Source organism: Peromyscus eremicus, chromosome 14 (genome assembly GCF_949786415.1).
Source record: "Peromyscus eremicus chromosome 14, PerEre_H2_v1, whole genome shotgun sequence".
Classification (NCBI taxonomy): domain Eukaryota; kingdom Metazoa; phylum Chordata; class Mammalia; order Rodentia; family Cricetidae; genus Peromyscus; species Peromyscus eremicus.
The window spans coordinates 72,460,850-72,466,476 of NC_081430.1; positions in this window are offsets into that span (position 1 = coordinate 72,460,850).

The window sequence follows — 5,627 nt, forward strand, 5'->3', positions numbered from 1 at the left end:
TTGAAGTCAGGCCAGTGGTTTGAAAAGACACATCTCAAAAGAAGTACAAATGGCCAAGAAATATAAAAAGATGTTAAATGTAAATCACAGGTATAAAAATATCATTTCATCCCATTTTAGTATGATAATTATAAAACAAACAAAAAAGAGTAACTAAAAGTTAGTGAGAATGTGAAGGAAAAGAACCATCATACACTATGAGGATGTGAATCAGCACAACCATTGTGGGAAACAAGTGAATGTTCCTAAAAATTGAAAATAGAGCAAACATATGATTCATCCAAGTTCTAGGTATGGGTTCAGCATTCCAAAGAAGTACCTGGATGTAGAGAGTATACACAATGGAATATTATTCTAGCATGAATAATCAAAATCAAATAATCAAATCCTGGCATTTGAAGCAAATGGTTAGATCTAGAGAATACAATGTCCAATGAAATAAGCCAGACACAGGAAGACAAAGATGGAATGTTCTATTGATAAATGGAAGTTTAAAAAAATGGGACTACTGACCTCTGGTGGAAGCCCCCTGAGGAAGAAATCAGGGAAACAACACCCTTCACAATAGCCACATATAATATAAAATATCTTAGGGTAACTCTAACCAAGCAAGTGAAAAACTTGTATGACAAGAACTTCAAGTCTTTGAAGAAAGAAATTGGAGAAAATATCAGAAGATGTAAAAATATCCCATGCTCATAGATCAGTAGGATTAACATAGTAAAAAATGACTATTTTGCCAAAAGCAATCTACAGAATCAATGCAATCCCCATAAAAATTGTAGCACAATTCTTTACAGACCTTGGAAGAATAATACTCAACTCCAGACAGAAAACAAAAAAATCCCATGATAGCTAAAACAATCCTGTACAAAAAAAAAAAACAAAACAAAACAAAACAAAAAAACAAAGAACAAAACAAAATACAACTTTTAGAGCTATTACTGCCCCCTCTTTCAAGCTGTACTACAGAGCTATAGTAATAAAAATTTCATGGTATTGTTATAAAAACCAATAGGTTGATCAGTGGAATCTAATTGAAGACCCAGATGTAAATTCACACATATGGACACCTGATTTTTGACAAAGAAACCAGAAATATACAATGGAAAAAAGAAAGCATCTTCAAGAAATGGTGATGGTCTAATTGGATGTAGAAGAATACAAATAGATCCATATTTATCACCTTGCATGAAACTCAAGTCCTATGTGTATTAAAGACCTCAGTATAAAACTAGATACACTGAACCTAACAAAAAAGAAAATAAGGAATAGTCTTGAAGATTTTGGCACAACAGACAATTTCCTGAACAGAACACCAATACTGCCGGCACTAAGATTGATAATTAATAAATGGAACTTCATGAAAACGAAAAGATTCTGTAAGGCAAAGGATACTATCATCAGGACCAAATGGAAACTTAAAGAATAATCCAAAATACATAAAGAATTCAAGAAACCAGACATCAACAAACCACATAATTCAACTAAAAATGGGCCACAGATCTAAACAGACTTCTGAACATAGGAAACTCAAATGGCTGAGAAGCACTAAAGAAATGTTCACTATCTATAGCCATCAGGGAAATGCAAATCAAAATGACTCTGAGATTCCATCTTACACCTGTCAGAATGGCTAAGATAAAAAAACACAAGTGACAGTTCATGCTAGTAAGGAAGTGGAGCAAGGGGAACACTCCTCCATTGCTGGTAGGTGTTGTAGAATGTTTTTTTAAGGTGTGTTACTCTTGTTTATATTGCATTTGTTTAACTCTGTGAAGCTGTGTTACTGTGCCCATCTAAAACACCTGATGGTCTAAGAAAGAGCTGAATGGCCCATAGCAAAGCAGAAGAAAGGGTAGGTGGAGCTGGCAGGCAAAGAGAATATACAGAAGGAGAAATCTGGGAGGAAAGGGGAGAGATGAAGTATCCAGAGAAGGAGGAGGACTCCAGGGGCCAGCTACCCAACTTCATAGCAAGCCATGGAGTAAAAAACAAAGAAAGGTATACAGGAATAGAGAAGGAAAAGTCCTGAGGCAAAAGGTAGACTGGATAAGATAAGTAAGGCTGGCTAGAAACAAGCCAAACTAAGGCCAGGCACTCATAATAAAGAGTGAGCCTCCATACGTGATTTGTTTGGGAGCTGGGTGGCAAAAGAGCAAAAACAACCAACAACAGGTGGGAGTTCAGACTTGTACAGTCACTATGGAAATTAACATGTGGTTCCTCTGAATATTGGGAATCCATCTACCTCAAGGCCCAGCAATACCACGCCTAAGCGTATACCCAAAGGATACATGTCACTCCATCCTACAACAAGGACACCTGGTCAACTATATTCATAGCAGCTTTATTCATATTAGACAGAAATTGGAAAAAAAAACCAAGATATCCTTCAATTGAAGAATGGGAACAGAAAATGTGGAACTTATACACAACGGAGTATTACTCAGCTGTTAAAAAAATCATGAAATTTGCAGGCAAATGGATAGAACTAAGAAAATCAACCTGAGAGAGGTAACCCAGACCCAAAAAGAAAATTACGATTGATGCCTAGCCCAATTATCATCAGAGAGGCTCCATCCAAGCAACTGAATAGAATAGATGCAGAAACCCACAGCCAAACATTAGGCAGAGCTCCAGGAGTCCTGCAGAAGAGGGGAGGAAGAATTTTAGGAGCCAGAGGGGATCAATTAAATCTCCAGAAACTCCACAGAATCACTAACCTGGGCTCATAGAGACCCACAAAGAATTAACCAACAACTAGGGAGCCTGTATAGAATTGACCTAGGCCCTCTATGTATATGTTACAGTTGTATAGATAGCTTGGTCTTCATGTGGAACTCCTAACAGTGGGAGCAGGAATTGTCTCTAACTCTTTTGCCTACATTTGGAACATTTTTTCTCATATTGGGTTGCCTTGTTCAGCCTACTAGGAGAGTTACCCAGTCTTACTGCAACTTGATATGCCATGTTTGGTTGATATCCATGGGAGGCCTGCCCTTTTCTGAAGAGAAATGGAGGAGGAGTGAATGGGGGTGCAGAGGGGAGATAGGGTAGAGGGACTGGGATGAGAGGAGGGAGGGGAAGCTGCAGTCAGAATATAAAAGAAATAATGTTAAAAAATAAATGAGACTACTGAATTCCACTAAAATGTACAAATAGTAACGGTGATTTTAAAAATTAGTCTTAAATATTATGTAATTCCATTTGCATAAATACTTGAAGTAAAATCATAGGGAAATTAGTAGTTACATGGGGTACAGACAGGGTAGTAGGTTAGGATTACATAAAAAATACTAGGAGGGAGCACTATAAGGCTATAACAATTCTGTTTATTGTAGTGGTGGTTATATACAGCTAAACATCTAATTACATAGAATTTTATTCATGTGCATACACTGATGCGCAGACACAGGCAAATACAGTAAAACTGTGAGATGGTAATAAGATTGGTGGGTTTTATCAACATCTACTTCCTATTTTCGTTATCTCTGCGATCCTCTTGAAGTATACTGAGGGAAGGGACATGAGCTCTTTCTGTCCATTTCTCAAAGCAACTTCCTGTGAATTTGTAGTTACTTGGAAATCGTGCTTGCAAAATAATCTAAAGAATATGAATTTTACTCTTTATTAAATGTTTAGTACAGTTTAGGAACAATGAGATTCATACATATTATGATCATATTATATCTTATATTCTGAGGCAAATAAGCAATATCATCTACTGGATGATAAGAGAAACCCAAAGTTATAACAGATTTGTTACATTGTAAGGGGTATAATGCAGGAAGTGGAAGCACAAACCAATAGGCACATGAAATTCAAAATAACTTTTTAAAAGATAAAATAGTAAACGTAAGTAATTCATCTGACAAGAGAGACCAACTCTTCCATAATGCTAGCCAAATTAAACTCTATCTTAGAATCTGCCTCTAGGGTAGTAAATATGTTAAATATTTTGTATACTAAGCATAAATGAAATAAGAGCTTATTAAAAAGCAATATTAAACTAACATTTTAAAACATAATCAATAATTAAAAATATTAGAGAGAGTATGATCCTATTCAATATTTCCATTTCATGAGTTTTATAATCTCTAATTAATGTCTCTCCAGACAGAGTCTGGTGTCTTGAGGATGAGTCTATAGCTTTTTCCAAATGCTTTACACAATCTGAAAAATTCAAAACCATACTTAAGATCTTAATAAATAATGGATTCTTTAGTATATTCTTGAATATAAGCTTTAAACAACCCTACAAGTTTATTACTAGTTTTCCACTATGCAGACAAGAAAACTAAAGCGTAGAGAAGTTAGGAGCTAGGGTCGCACAGCTACTACTCAGTGATGGATCCAGAATTAAACTACAATTTGACTCTGCAATTTGTCTTCTATCTTTCCTTCTAGTTCCCTGAAGAACTCTGTCATATGGTGTATCTGTGTGAGAAGTCTCTGAACAGCACTTGCTTAGTAAGCACATCTCATTCTCTGAACTCCAACTTCAAACATAGTTGGGTAAGTCATGTAAATTTTCTGACTGTGAATCACACCTACTATCCTAATACCAGTAAGATTCACACACATTAGGCTGTTTTCCAAAGCAGTTTGTGACTCAGCTATGATCATCATATCCCGGCATGTCCTTGCATGAGGCTACTCACGAATAACCCATGAAAATAAGAATCCGTGTTGCTGGAGGCAGATATTAGTTTGCAGAATCTTGCAAAGTAGTAGGTATTACTACTTTGCTCGCCAACTATCTGAATTCAGACTCCACAATGACTTTACAAGATGCTAATTTTATAAAAGTCTATAGAAAGGATGCATTAGACTATTTTGTACATTTCCTTTCAACCTCATTGCATCCTAAAGTCATTTTAAAATAAAATTTACAAAGCTACAAAAATGTACAAACATGTTGGTAAATGTGGCACGGAACTGTGTGTTTTAGTTCCACATCACTGTTCATCACTATTGCTCCCGAGAAATAGGTAATAATTGAGAGGCTATGGTTATGAGAAACAAAGCAGAAAGAAAGGTGGATACTTTTGAGCTAGGCATTAAAGAACATGTATCATTTTTTTCCTGGCAGGTTAGGCATAATAAGAACAAAAATGATGAGATAGATGGGAAGGGGGAAGGACACACATGTGGCAGGTGGATTTGTATGGACCATTGGGATCAGTGATAAGACACACAGAAAGACAAGCAGAATTCTGCCTGCTTTTGACTTTGTCTATAAGAACTTGATGGAGAATGGAAATGGTCCAGTATGAATTTTTTGGAAGGAAAGCTCCATTCTCTCTTGAAAAGATCTTTGTATTGTCTTTTCTTCTGTTCAGAAAAGTAATAAAGTTGCTATTGTTATTACCATGGGTTCAAAGCCAGCTCTCTTTTTAATAAGCTGAATAACATATGCAGCATTCTACTGTTCTACCTTTCAGTTCCCTTATTTATAAAAGTGTGGCAATATTATTACTTCTTGAATGAATCACTGTGGTCTCAAAAAAATCTAATGCATGTTGGGATAATTGCTTTACAAATGTTCAATGAATGGTGATGACATTGATCATACTGATGCTTTTCTTGTTCTCCAATAAATACATACAGGATGGGAGCAACCT